The 15,634-nt window shown below is 43.8% G+C and overlaps 1 protein-coding gene across 9 annotated transcripts in view; it reads right to left on the reverse strand.

Annotated features, from left to right (window-relative positions):
* The window catches only part of NEXMIF (neurite extension and migration factor), a 170,411-nt gene that overhangs the window by 144,329 nt on the left and 10,448 nt on the right, over positions 1–15,634 (reverse strand). For 3 of the 9 annotated variants that reach the window (XM_071813421.1, XM_071813416.1, XM_071813413.1), the window contains exon 1: positions 1,335–1,550. The exons of 5 other annotated variants lie outside the window; for them this stretch is intronic. The gene's annotated coding sequence lies outside the window, so the exon portion shown is untranslated. Of the gene's footprint in view, positions 1–1,334; positions 1,551–4,123; positions 4,222–15,634 lie in introns of those variants that run through there. One more of the 9 variants, XM_071813415.1, reaches the window with a different exon arrangement.

The following is a 15,634-nucleotide window of genomic DNA, read 5'->3' on the forward strand; positions in this document are numbered from 1 at the left end:
TAGTACAAAATGAATTAAGCTATTATACACTGAAGGTCATATAAATATCTACAAGGAGAGGAAACAACTTTGTAGCAGGAAAGAAAAATCTTAAAACTAAAAGAACATGAAATGTGCCAGTGGAATATTGCTGCTGAAGGGGGAACCAGTGCCCTACAAGAGCTACGTTAATTATAGATACCATGCCCTGCCAAATACCCATTGCAGCCTAAACATCAGCATCCCCAGCTGCAAACCAGCGGGGCAGAAGGTTCCTTTGAACTATTACCTACGAGCTACTCGTGTGCTCACACACACAGCAACATAAAGCGCAAAACACGGAAAGTTTGGAAGTTAAAGCGTTCCTGATCAAGCAGCTGCTTGGACTAACGTTTGGAAAATTGCCCCGGGAAGGGGAGGAGAGCAGCCTGCAAGTGTCCCCCCGGTGCTGAAGCGCAGTCCTGTGTGGCCACAGCGTTCTGTGGGGACAAGGAGAGCGGGTGCTAAGTGCCAGGACGTGGAACGTAACGGGGAGATAATCCACGCACCCAGCACGCATGCCACACTCAAACTGTTTATCAGATCGTAACAGCACTGCGGCATCCAGGAGCGTGGATGTGCTGTTTTGTTCACATTTTAATGTGCCATCTTGCAGTAGATGCTTGCACAGCAGAGTAAATACAATCTCTATATATACCCTGCGTGGGCGTCAGGGGTTATTTCTGACTGTCTTCATTACACTTCATTGCCAATTTAAATGTAAAAAAATGAAACCTTCAACAATTCTCAAAGTGATTTCAGCCTGATTTTTATAATTATTTCCAGAACCTTTTCATTATGCAATTTCAAATACTTATTGAAAGCTCTCTCTCTTACAAAGTTCTCCTTGATGCAAGTCAAGCAAACCAGACAAGCTAACCCTTCTCCCCCTTCCTTCTTTACTAATAAAGACAGACATGAATAACATTCACAATGTTTAGCCCTAAGAACAGTTTAATAATAGTGCTGCATCTTGCTTTATAGGCACGGACCTAAAAAAGAAACTCAAAGGCTAATAGGTACAAATATTGTGCTTCAATTGCAATAAATAAATAGTGCTGAACTCTGGAAATGTAACTGATAGCAGCAATCTGAAAGATGTGGGTTCTGGTAACCCTCAAGCTAAAGCCTATTAGGTTTTGTTACATAGGTCCTTTGTGTATTTTTGTGCTGCTCTATCAGTTAAATTGACCTCTACAGGCAAGTGTGGTGCTTTTATCATTTAACGGCTTCACATTTTAAACCTAACTTAGCCTAGCAAAAAACCAAATCAATAAAAAATTGCCCCTCCAAGCTGGCATATGTGTTAAACCCACCTGTGGGAAGGGAGATCTCCGCACGAGAACACCACATGCCGAAACCCAGGGAGCGCCAAGCAATTAGCGCGATGGCAGGAGGACGCGCGAGCTGTCAGGCGGGCTGCTGGGGCTCAAGAACGGCATCACAGTTCCACACTCCGGTCACAAATGCCGGGCACGGCCAGTCCACTGCCCCGCCGAGCCACGCTGGATGACCAAAGGCTTTCTGCTTTCCCCACCCTGCAGCGGTCAATAATGAAGTTGGGAGGGGATGCAGAACTTGTGAAACACAACACAACCACCACACAAGGAAAAATTTAATCCCAGAGTTTCCTTATTTTTGACAATTGCCTGCCTGTAATTGGCTCTACGGCAAATAACACCTAGCAACTATAAATGAAGTCCTTTATAAATCCAGCCACTTGGTTTCGGTTCACCCACGCCAGTTCAGCCACCGAGCCCAGAGTTGGTTGGTATTTGCTCTCTGCAGTGATGCTGTAACCAGCCGGCCCGCTCTTCTGCTCCCTGTGATGACTTTTAAAATAATAGATATATGAGCAGCTTATTTATGAAAGGTCTTTTGCATTTGAGGATGGAAAGGAGCCCAACCAACATGTCCACGCAGAACAAGCCCCCTTGGCTGGAACAGGGTTCGGCTGCCACCAAAGACAGGCTCAAAAAAAGGTGACAGACACATGGGAAAACTTGGTTGGAAATTTTCTTATGTTGAAACCCCTTTATTTGGCCACTTAAAACAGCCTGACCTTAGGGAAACATCACTGAGTAGCTAAAGGGAAGTTTTAGCCAGGTTCTAAATACGTGTATTTTTCTGGAGCTTCAAGGAAGCAGAATTAGTCAATTTGGCTACAGGCCATAAAGCATAATTACTTACGTGATGTATGTTTAAATATGTAACTACAATTGCTAATAGGAGTGCCCAGCCCCATAAAAACGCAGCGATTCAATGGGCCAGCAGCTCAGGCACAGGCAAAACACCAGAGATCGCTCCCAAAGGAATAACCACCTCCTCAGAAAGAGAAATCAGAAATCAAAATCTAATTAATAAGTATACAACGCTGAAATGCAATCGGGCACCGATAATGAAGGCAGGTAAAACGGTGCAGTTTTACAACGTGTGGCGCATCAAAACCAGATTTGGTTACCGCAAAAAGAAAAGCAGGAGGAATCTGTTCCTAGAGGAAGAGCCCATCTCCTGACTTCAGGAGATTCAGGGGTCAGTGGAAAATGAACTTCTGCTGGAAACACAAGAAATCCACAGCCAAACCCACCCGAAAACTCCACAGACACCACTGAGCGGTAACAAACCTTCAAGATACTAAAATAAAAGAACGGTGTATTAAGCGAGGTGGTAAACGCAATTTGTCATTTAGCACTGTGAATCTATGGATTTTAATGACAGGGTCTCATTTACATTTAACAATCGGTGTGCTAGAACATTTCTTGGAAACTGGGGATATTTGCTTGTCTCAGTAGGAATATATAGAAATTTCTCCTTGATTCACAATGGGGTAAAGGAGCTCTGCCCTGAAATCTCAGCCCCTTGGTTTCTCTCTGGAGCTGGATGAATATCAACACACCAAACTGCAATCCTGACAAGAAAGCTCTCCAAAATTCAGCTGTTTGTAATAATTATGTATTTAACAATTCTTCCACAAGAATAATATTATAAAGCACCTTAGATTTGATTGTTCATTTATTCTACACATCTGCTTTAAAAAACATTCGCAGCATATCTTGTTCTTAATGACACGTTTTGGATGTGACTTTCAAAAGCACTGACAGCAACTTGGGAGCATAAATCCCAGTGATACTCAATGGTATTTGTGCCCTTAATGCCTGTAGCCATTACTGAAAATCTCATTCTTTCCAGAGCTTTGGAGTTATTCCAGAGGTCATACATGTAGAAAGAAATGGCAAGTGTCACAAGGTATTTTATCTTTTACAGCAATGCTGTGCAGCTTTAGGACAGACATCAAGAATACTGAATACATGTATTTAAAACCATAAAGGGGAGTTTAGGAAGAAGGGAAAGGCTTGAGTCAAATTTAGCCAGTAAATTTGGGGATAAGGTTGACCTCTGTTGCACCCAAGCTGGCAAAAGCTGGATTCCCATTTTCTTATTCATTCCACGAGCTGCGATGTTAACTACACATTTCCCCAAAATACCATCACCAGTGGCACCAACCACTACGTACCAGAAATGCCTTTTCCCACCTCAACAGCGATAATCAAAACTTGAGGCCTTAGTTACAGGCTAACAGTTTAATTAGGCCATTTGAAATGCCTATTTTCTTTTTGCAAGTCCCAATTAGCCTACATCACATAGAGGAAAGCCCAGCCTTGATCAATGACCACCGCATTTACTCTGAGCCACTCCTGCAATCCTTGGCTGAGTGTCCACGTCACCTGCTCCCACGGGCGCAATCACGGGTGGGAGAGCTACAAAGCTGCCGGGAGCCCCGCTGAATATTGGCTGCGCTCATCAGTGGAGCTCAGAAGCTGGTGTGGAACTGCAGAAAATGTTAAGGAAGCGGCAAGTGCTCAGGAAAGTTTAAATGGATCGGACGAAGCAGTTTGCAGTGGCTGTTGTAGCCAGCGCTGCTTCAGGTTTTCCCAGATCATGGAAAGTACAATAAACAAAATCACCTTAATGTTAATTCATAGATGAATATCCACCAGGTCCTATTCCAAGGAACAGATTAATCTCCAAGCAGCTGTATAGGGAATCAGGTTGAATTGCGTGATGCGATATGAGCACACGAGATTTTTTTGCTGGATTAACTAACCTCCGCAGCCCGATTCTCATCACCCCCACTGCCATCCTTGGTGCTCACAGGACCTTCACACAACTGGGCCGTTAACTTCCTTCTCTCAGTTTTATCTTCTGTGAAGAAAAGGATTAAAAGATTCGCTAAAGAACGTCACTAGCATGTAACGGGGTGACAGCCATTGCCTGTGCAGAGAAACTGGCTAAAACTGGAGGACACCAAGAGCATTTAGCGCTTGTACACAATTAGACAGACATCTGATGCTTCTGTGTTAGATTTCTACATACTGCAAAAAGAATTTCTGCGCAGCAAAGTGCTCAGGAGTTTGTTCATAAGAGACTTGGAAGTTGTATTGTTATCTTGTCATTAACTGAGGAGTAAACTAGAAATTTTCCAGAGAACACAAAGAAAAACTTACGCTCCAAACATCTGCTTACAAATGGCTTACAATCAAGCTTTTTACAAAGCCTTATCTTTTTACTCCCTCCTCCCACACCATCAATTTTGGTTTGCTAATTTAATTTCTTGAACATCCGTGCATACTTATTGGTTTGAGTGCGTTATTTGCTTAAACCAATGAAAACTCCGCCTAGTTCTATAATGAAAGAGCCAGACAATAATGAACTTTATGGTACACCAACGTTATGGGCTACTGTAACCTGTAAAGCGTATTGCAAGTGGTAAAACAGCCCTGCAAGAGCTCGGTGTGAACGCCTTTGCTCAGCTCCTCAGCCCCAGCGGCTGCCAGCGCCCGGTCACTTCCAGCACCTCGCCGGCTTGCGCGTCCCTGCTCCCTGTCACCATCTGTGGCTTGAGATGCAGCCTCCGTGCCAGGAACGCAAAGGATACAAGGCACGGGAAGCCAGGGAGACTAATCAAACAGACAGGCAGTGCCCGAGCTTTCCTGCCAGGACCACTACAGGCCAGCGCGATCATCCAGCCCCGAACAGATATCCAGAGTCTTCCGGGAATGGCACAAATGTTTGAGCTGGACCTGTGTTTACCAAACTGCGCAAACAGCCTTTGATCATGACAAACACTGGCTCTGCTTCTCCCGAAAAGCGGCACTGTTGTCTGTGCAACACCTGACTGGCAAGATGCCTAAACCTGCACCACGACACTCGGGAGACATCCTTGCCAGAGAGCATCCCCAACTAGAGCTGGGTTTCCCGGAGACAGCACTGTGATGGCTCCTGCATCTCCAGCGTTTCCTTCAGGCACAGCGTATCATCCAAAATTTTTTGCTGGACTACCTTTCGGCTCAGGAGAGATGGAAAAAGAAAGGAGTAGCAGTACATCTGCGGAAGATGAGCAATTCCTCCTACCCCAACACAACCACTAACTGCAGCCTCACAGTGGGTCGAGTCCCGGGACTGTGCTCCCACCCAGGAACCCAACACGTGCTCCGAAACACCGACCGCCTGGCTCCAACACACACACCTGGAAAGCGACTTCTAACTCTTGATTAGAATTGCTGATCCAGTATGAAATGAGCTGTGTATCATTTCCATATGTCCTTGATTCCTTCTCTCACAGTCATGTTCCTGGACATACCTCAGATATGTTTTGAGACTCTAGAGAGAAAACGCGCCTGAGTTGTCACGCTGGGACCTTGAAGAGACTTGCTGCAAATACATGGTTCAACCCACCTAATCCTTAATTAAGGTTTCATTTTTTAATGAAATAATCAGCTCAAGAGACACTGTAAAAGCAGATGCCAGGCCACCAAGGACTTTTCCACACGCATCTCTACTGGTATGGCTACATCACAACTGCACTGATTTTGCAGTCACATCACCCTACCCACCACCCGGTGCAGATGCGGTTGCACCAGTCTGACAGCAGTTACACAAATACAGCCTATCCTCGGGTGACAGATACCCCTGTAACCAAACTGCACTGCTCGCTGCACCTAGAAGGCAGTGGAGGGGGAGCCACCCTTCATCAGAATACCTACCATGAAACTTGCATAGAAAGCCAGCTACAGAAAAGATAACTGACATCTGAGCTAAAAAAAACCAATCACCATGCCTCCTTAATGTCTCACATTGTTACCCTGCAAAGCTGGTGTTTTTAAGCAGGAGAGACAGAAGAGTAACCCACCCCTTGGAGCACTGCTGGAGATAAGAGGGGGGTGAAGAAGGGAACTGGCTCCAACAGGGCTCTCCCAGCTTTGCCAGCACATCTACAATTGAGGTCTGGATGACCATGAGCCAGCACTGGGCCCTTGTGGCCAGGAAGGCCAGTGGTACCTGGGGTGGGTTAGAAGGGGGTGGTCAGTAGGTCAGAGAGGTTCTCCTGCCCCTCTGCTCTGCCCTGGGGAGACCACACCTGGGATATTGTGTCCAGTTGTGGCCCCTCAGTTCCAGAAGGACAGGGAACTGCTGGAGAGAGTCCAGCGCAGCCACCAAGATGCTGAAGGGAGTGGAGCATCTCCCGTGTGAGGAAAGGCTGAGGGAGCTGGGGCTCTGGAGCTGGAAAAGAGGAGATTGAGGGGTGACCTCATTTATGGGAACCAATATGGAAAGGGGGAGTGTCAGGAGGATGGAGCCAGGCTCTTCTCGGTGACAACCAGTGATAGGACAAGGGGCAACGGGGACAAACTGGAACAAAGGAGGTTCCACCTAAAGATGAGAAGAAACTTGTTCGGGGTGAGGGTGTCAGAGCCTGGCCCAGGCTGCCCAGGGAGGTTGTGGAGTCTCCTTCTCTGCAGACATTCAAACCCGCCTGGACACCTTCCTGTGGAACCTCAGCTGGGTGTTCCTGCTCCATTGGGGGATTGCACTGGATGAGCTTTCCAGGGCCCTTCCAACCCCTGACATTCTGTGAGGTCTCTGAAGTTTCTGTAATACATACTGTTTACACACACAGCTGCAGAAAACTCACCAGTAAGAGCTCATCTACGTAATTACTAATTGAGGTAGGAAGAAACCAGAGATCAGAGGGAGGTTTCATCAGCTTAACTCAGTCAAAGGTGTTCTCACTAAAGCCATCACACCTTCCAGGTACCACTGCCATGCTCTGCAAAGCAGCTGCCACGGGGGAGAGGGAGCACTTTGTGGTTTGGCACTTGCAGTTTGTTCTCTGTCTGCACATGGATAAAACATCCACTTGTGGGAATGACTAAAGGTCTAAATTTTAACTCAAAACCTGAGCTTTAAATTTTGACTTAGTAAAAGCCAAATGTAAAGCCTCTTAGATAAGAAAAAAGTACAACTGCTAGGAACAACAGCTTTAAAAAATAAAAAGAAAACAAATGACAACTTATTAGATGATCTAATTACACTATTTAATACCCTGCATGTGCATTTCCCCATCACGGGATTGCTGATCTCTCCCCACGCGTGCAGCCAACCTGCCCACGGGTGTCCTGCCGCCCACCGCCCACCCAAGGAACCTGAACAATTTCAAAGGAGCTGAACCATGGATTTTGTGAAATAACAAAAGTCAAGATAGAAGAAATCTTTTCAAATAAATGTTTTAGTGCACAGTGTAGCTTTCCCTGCCAACTGTTGGTCATTCCTGTAAGTGTACACTGCACACAAATCACACGAATAATGTGTATTCCTACTCCGCACTCATTCTCAATTTCTGCATTTCTTCTGACATCCTTTGTATTTTTAAGGTAAGGTTCAAATGGAAAGAAAATCAAAATATTACATTATAAAGCACCAACTTTACTAATTTAGAATGGACTAATAATGAGATGGAAACATTCATTTTATTCCTTTCAAAATACAGAGTATAAGTGAGTCCAACTTAATATTCAATTGTCACCTGCCTGTCCTTTTCCCCAGGATTACAAGATGGTCAACCGCGTACTGTGGAGCTTTACAAAAGCCAGGCCTGCTTCCAAATGTGCTGTTCTGGTTTCACCAGGCCGTACTTCACCAGCAGTCACTCCTACGACAGCTCCAGACCCACCAAGACCTTCCATTCCATTCTGCAGGACCCAGACTCCTCAAGACAGCAGATGCTCATATTCCTGAAGCATCTGCCTGAAAAACGCTGATTTTAATGGTATTATTTACTACTAACAAGGTTATAATCCGTAGAAACATGAATTGATGGATTTCTTTTCTGCAGTAATGTTTATCTGACAATGATTGTGTGAACCACAGGTCTATGGAGGAGGGAAACCTGGTCACCAGTTTATACTGAACTCCCATCAAGTGGCAGGCAAATCTCCTCCCCTTCATTCACCTTTATGTGTTATTTTACTAATGTGACTTAAACTACTGTCATTTTGTATGGACTTATCCTAAATCCCTTTCCATTGGGTACCCACAAAACTGTCTCTATAACCCTACTGTTCTCTTCATTATGACTTATTTAAGTTTATACCAGTTACTCTCAGCCTGCGAAAAAAAGCCTGGAAAACTGAAACTGAACATCCTCAGTCTCTGTTCAATCCCAATAAGAAGCCTGTTTTCCGTCCTTGCAAAACAGAAACTAATATTGGATAATTCTGGATGTCTAAGGCCATTGTGTTCTCTAAGTAAATTAAAAACCAATTAAATCCAGGGGTTTGAAAGGACACCAAGAACTGAATAGATTTTGTTAACCTTGAATGAAAATCCTGAATAGAGGTCCTGGAAACACAGAAATAACAGAATAAGAAATCATAAGAAATCATGCATCCAGCAAACTTGGAAAACAAAGTTACCTTTGTTAAAATGAACCTGTTGCATCATTGTTACACCAAGACACAGCCGGGCACACAAACACCACAATACCTCCAGCTTTTTCATTCTTCATAACCAAAGCCCTGTCCAAAACCAAGCAGCTCAGAAGGAATCTGCATGAACTACCAAAGCTCAAATCTTTTTGTTCCACACAACTTATCCTGGGCACAGCAAATAAAAATTTGTACCAAAAACAATGGTTATCACCAAAATCGATCCAGTTCCGTGCACCTAAAGATCACACGAAGGCAACTCTCACATAGTCAAGGCTGATAGACACTTGCGTTTTCACTCACAGATCTCACACTATTACTTTAGTACCTACTGTAATACATTTAAATGATACACAGGTCCACGGGCATCTGGATTTGCTTTTTGATATATTTACTAGCACGTTGACAGTTTTGATGCATGCATGGCAGAGGTGTATTTGTTTAAATACAGGAATTACACCCTGTTCTTACTTAAAAGTTTCTAAAATATTTGGCTAGACAGATACCCAATTCCAGACTTGACGCTGCCTGATAGTCCTTGACAACACGGTTGCCTTTTATGCATCATCCTGTAATGCAATAAATTCTGCTCCAAACTTCTTCGCCTGTGCACAAGACGCATTATGTTGCAATACAGAAAATCTGACGTGAAAATAAAAAATTAATTTATTACATTTACTTTTTAAAAAATTAGTTACTCAGAGCACCACTGTTTTCTGACCTGGAAAATGCACTTCCTGTGAGAGACTCAAGGAGATAATCCTATTCCAGTTTATTAAAAGGTAATTTACATGAGGAATAACTATGAGGTACCACTATACAGGCAGCACATAGATTTAAGGCCAGAGACAAAGGTATAAGAGCTCATAGCCATAGTCCTCCAATTTCAAACTGGAAATGCAGTTAATAAAAAGCTGAGATTCTAACCTGAAGTTAATATTCTACCTGGAACAACGGTGCGGGAAGCTTGGAAGGTAGAACCTGAGCATCTAATAACCAGAAAACAAACAGAAGAACGTAACGTTTCTCACTAAATAATGCAACATGGTTTTTAAGGGCTTGTATTTTTGAATTCACGTGGAGATTTGTTCCTTACAGAAAACTCTCCTCCTTTTTTTAAGCTAACATTATTTGCCAACCTTCCTTTTCATTGTTTAGCACCATAATTTTCCCCCTTTCATTTACCCGCTCTCTGCCGACAGTAATCGTGAAAATGCTCTGAATCCTTATCCTCCTCCTCCCTTTCCACCACCCCTCACCACAGAGACATTTCTTCTTAACATACGAACATATGAATCAACCCAACGATTTGGCTCCTTCCCATCAGAGAACATCACCAGCATCCAGGATACATTTCAGAATGCATTTTTAATTTGTGACTCGCGCTGGGCGCTTCCCTCGTTCGCTCTCCTCGGCAGACGGACAGGTGCCCACACCTGGGACCGCGATCTGACACACGGAGAGCTGCCAATACCAACTCCACACGCTGGCCGCAGATGCTCCAGCTTACCGGTGCACGCTCTGTTCTTGGGAAAGAAACCCAATGGTTTCAATAGAACACAGTCTCTCCTCTGCAGGACACGGCGCTCTGCATATATCTGCTAACAACATCTTAGTATTTCTCCACCCCCTCCCCATGTTTCTCCTTTTAGTCAAGCTCTCTAGCATTTGTTCTGGGATCTAATTAAGGTCCCTTATCACCATGGCAAGAGGGGAGCAAGGTCTAACAAAATAGCATTAATGAACTGATTGTTTTCATTGGGCACATACGGAGTTATAATCCCCAAGACTGGCACATATCTACGTTTGGGAGGAAAAAAAAATATCTAAAGAAGTCTGTGTTATTTACATTTTTACAAGAGTTTAACTAGAAGCCCATGTAAAATTGGCATAATCTGAGAGCTCCTTAGACCTTATTTTCAGTGAGAGATTTACTTCGATTAGGAGAGGCAGCATCATTTTGTTTTCTCTTCCGAGCATGTGTCTTGCGCCTACGACCCGATTCTTCTTCAAAGAGATGAGCTTCCTGTAAACTTCATTAGTTAGATGCCATTTTACAGGTAATTCAGAACCCCTTGCCACCTTTCTGGGTTATTAAATCTATTAACATCCCAGGATAATGTTATGTAAGTACTGCTCATCCCTGTTATGCAGTGCAATTGGAAGAGAGCTGTTAGAACCAGGTTTGCCTTGTTTCATCTCATTCTCCATGTGAACTCGAATTGCAGAAGCAAGAAAACCTTCAGGGGATGCAGCTTTTGACACTGAAAAGACAGGTACAGCAGAATGGAAAATGCCCACAAGGGGAAAGTAACACAGGCATTTGAGGCAAGTGTAAGGGAGAACGTACGATGTTTTCTTGCCCCACAAGAGTAAATTCTTCACTCCTCTCTATATTTATCTCCTTGTTGTCTCCCTTCATCTTCAATCCAATTTTCAGTCATATCCAAGGGTTCCAATACCATCTACAGTCAACCTAGATCAACAGTCAGAAGGATCCCCTCCAAGAAATGTCTAGTTTAAATGCTACACAAAGTGTTCTTCTTAACTATACCCCCTCTTGGTTTAGGTTCAACTGGCTCCCCAGATGCTTTTTGAAGAAACTGCTAAAGGAGGTCATTTTTTGACAAGCAATCAGTCCTGGCCAACAGTAATCTGCAGAAAGATCTCTCCACCTTTTACTGAAATAGAAATCTTCAAAAGGAAATCGTGAACTTTTTCAATAAGCATGATAGCTCCTCTATGTCATACAAAAGGAAAAGAAGTTTTACAGGCCAATCTTTAAAAGGTTGCCTTATTTTTTCAGCACTTAAAGAGTATGCAATTTGAAACACGGAGGGTCTGTTCCACTTAATACAGTCTAACAGTTGGCGGGTCCAAAAAGGCTTCGACTGCAGTTTGCATGGGAGCTATCTGTCCTTAAAGAACATGCCTGTGGTCACCACCTTGTCTCAGTACCAGAGACAAGGGCGGGATTTCTCTCTCAAGATCTCACCTCCCACCTCCAGGTCCATCCCCCTGCACTCCTGTTAGCCTCAGCTTTCTCTAAAGAGGCAGCTCACGTTGTAAAAACTGCAAGGATCCCTCCCGGTTTAAACACCTTCTTTAAATAGATGCGATGGAGTAAATATGTGTCAGTGCATCCATGATGCACAGACATTGCTGGGCCGGGAAAGCAGCAACCATGAAGCTTCCTTGGCATAAGGCTTTTTGCTTCCTATTCACATTTTGTGGAATAACACACAGACTGAAAATCTGACTCTCAAATACAGGATAAAATGTTTTACAAAAAAGGTCTATCTGCTGAAAGAGCCTAAGGATACTGCACACAAGCAACATCAAAAACTTGAGGAGTAAACTCCAGCAGAAGACTAAAAATTTTTGCTAAGAGAAATAGAAAAGTGTTTTTAAAGCAGTAGTTGTAATAATGATGAGCACTGGGAGACTTCTTCAACTCACTTTTCAAACCTTAGCTAGTTTTCACAACACTCCTGGGAAGCCAACACATCCATATGAACAATCCCATTAAAAAGTGGGGTGAGCAGGCCAGAAAAGCGATGGCCCTGTTGTGCAGCCAGGAGAGGAGTCAGCCTTGTGCTCGGGCTGCAGTTCAGTCTGCTGGCTCATGTGCTCAGACCACTAAGTGATACTTCCTGTGCATTTTAATGGTAAACCTACTTCCTTTGTCAACTGTTCTACTACCATAACGCATTTTGGAAAATAAAAGCTAACGCCAGAGAGAGAGAGACAGTAACTTAAACCCGCTGCTTCAGCACACAGGTTCAAATCCCATCTACTTGTTAAATACCCGCCTGGCCAGCTCAGCCAGCTTGGCCATCTTCCCTTCTAGACAATGAAGTATCTTCTAGTGTAAATGGGTTTTTCTGCTCAGAAGAGCATTAAACAATGCAAATAACGCTCGTCATATGTTGTTTGTTCTCTCATCCTCTCTGCAGGAGAGAAGCATGTGCAACGGTTGTGATGTTCTTTAATAAATATGTGTTTGCAGTCAGTGTGGCACAACAAGAATAAAACGTATGACTGATAAGAATACAAATACAAGCATACATGTTGCTGCATGTTTATGCTAGATGGGAAAGCCAAAGAAACACCCTTTACGTTCCAAATCAGCATTTGTTTTGTAGCTGCCCTTTGTTCCGATGGTCGCGGTCCTACTGTCCTGAGCAAGCACTTGTTCCAAGACAGAGGGGATTAAGACTAGAAAGTTTCGCTGTGCCAAGGAAGCGGTGCTGCCAGTTACAGTCTTGATCTTGAAGACTTGTTAGGTCTTTTAGCTACCATATGTACAAGGCACTCACTTCCCTGAAGATGAAGACATTGAACTCCACTTGAAATGAGGCAAGAGGCTGTCAAAAAATAAATAAATAAAGATAAAACCTCGGGCAGGTTGCAGTGGGACACAGCACGGCGGGGTGCACCCCGTCTTTCTCACCCCAGTCCTGCCTGACCACCGAGGACTTTATTGACCTGATGGTACCACACTGTGGTTGTATGGCCTCAAAAGCTGATCTGAGGTCATTGTTCAGCACCAAGTGACATTCCCAACCCCCAGCGACAGCAGAAATCACTCGGATGCGCTGAACTGCTCGGCATCACTTCCTGAGCCCCGAGTGCTCCTCAGCTGCAGACCAAACAGACCAGGAGGGTGCAGGTCTCACCGCACCCAAAACGCTTCCAGGGCTTTCCTACCCCACCACCAAAGCCTACGTGTGCAGCTTGGTTCGAGTTCAAAGTTTGGAGGCTGGCTCTAATAATGCTTCTTGTGGGAGAGCGTTCGACCTAATTTTATTTCAGGCACAACCGTAATACAGCTACTTATTACAACACATAATGGGCGGCTAACTTTCCAAAATAAAAACAGCCATGAAATCCAGAATAAGGCTATTCATCTACAAAGCAGTGATCTTTTTTGGCTCAAGCTCTACCTGAATGTAAACCCACTTACATCGACAAATGCCACACAATTGCAACTCTGGCCTATTGACTTTATTCAGCCACTGTGATTCAAATTCCAGTAGTCCTATGCTTACAGAGACACCCTACTACGCACATACATTCAAAAAGAAATATAATATATAGATGTAGTAAACAGATTTGTAAGAAGTGTCGCTTATGCTTGTCAACTGTGCTGATGAATAATGCTGTTAACGTGGATCAGATCGCCCACCAACTCTGCTCAGAGCCTTCCCATGTCCAAAAGCCACGTGCTTCTCCAATTAATTGCTCAAAACTAATTGTCAGATGTAATTTTCAGTCAGCAGTTTCTTCTTCCTTCCTCCTCCTTAATATATTCCTTTCGCACGCATTCCCCACAGCACCTGACTTGCTCAGCAATCTTTCCTGCCTTCCTTACACACTCATGCATTATGTCTTAGACCTAATCTCTCCTCACAGCTTTTGAGCAGAGCTCTTCCAGGCAGCTGACATTTAAATAAGCTCTGTATTGACTTTTCTCCACTGTACCTCTAGTCCTCCTTGTTCTCCTTATGTTCATATTCCGATTCAACTTCTGTGCAGCTCCTTCTGAGGGTAATGGAAGCAGAGCTCAACTAATAATCAAATAAATACCTTTAGCCTGCAATCCCTCAGCTGCAAAGCCCAGAAGGAGATTCCCCTCTCTCCACATGCATATTCACTATTTTGGATAAACTTAAAAAGGCAGAAAAAGGTTTTTCCCAAATCTGAGGCACGTTTCAGACAACACTAAGCCTGTGAACTTTCCTTTAACTCATATTAAACCGATACAACTTTTAATTAAAAAAGTAATTTTGAAAATTGCTTGTGCGGTGCGTAAGGTGATGTTCAGACAGCATCACTGATCCCTTGAGTTCTGCAGCCTTGAGTTTAATAAACTGAATTTTCAAAAGTAAACACAGCTTGCATCAGCATGAACCTTCTATTTTAGACTAATCTTTTTCATCCATTTCTTTTTTAGCCAGAAGAGGATACTTTCAAAGAACCACACACTAATGTTGCACAGGTGGCACTGGAAAGGGAGAAAATTCCCAGGTGCTGGTGGAACTCTGTCCACCTGGCAGAGAAGAGAACACCAGGCACAAGGACCACCACCAAATTTACACCTGAGCCCGTGCTGCACAGCAGCTCCTCTAATACACCTTACTGTATACATCCTGCCATTGCAATTTAGGGTTTATTTTGCCTAATTCATTATTTCCTGTAGCAGGGAACCCAGCAGGGGGGAAGGGCAAAGGGGAGAACAAAAGCAAAATAAAAATCAAACCAAAGTATTTTGCCCTAGGCAGAACCAAGTAAAAAACCACTCAGGTTTCTTTCTGTTTGTTTTTATAACTGTTCACCTGTTCTTTTTGCAAGTTCTTTTAAACGAATCATTTGAATTCTCTTTAATCCAAGACACTCAAAGACATCAGGTGTAGTTTCCCCCTTTTCCCTCCTCCTTCCCCCTTATCAGTTTATCACAAACAATTATCCTCTTATCCCAAACACGGGCACAAACGAGGGCTGGGAAGGTAAGATTTTGGGGTTCATGTCACGACTGCACTTCTAGCGGGTCATTAATTTCTCGGTGAGCTGGTCAGCTCCTCTGTACGGCAGGGACAGGTGGGTTGTGCAGCTTCATCCAGTGTTTATAAAGCAAATACTTTGTGAACCAAGGCACACTGTGCTGATCTGGAGCACCAAGCATTTTGTTATCATACTTAAATAAATATAAATAGAGCATCATCTAAGTGTTCCTGCTCCGGCAGGGGGATTGGACTGGATGATCTTTTGAGGTCCCTTCCAATCCCTGACATTCTGTGATTTACCATTTTCATCTCCACTTACTTGCATTTCTACTATTTTAAATCTTC

This window comes from Patagioenas fasciata, chromosome 11 (assembly GCF_037038585.1).
Source record: "Patagioenas fasciata isolate bPatFas1 chromosome 11, bPatFas1.hap1, whole genome shotgun sequence".
Taxonomy (NCBI): domain Eukaryota; kingdom Metazoa; phylum Chordata; class Aves; order Columbiformes; family Columbidae; genus Patagioenas; species Patagioenas fasciata.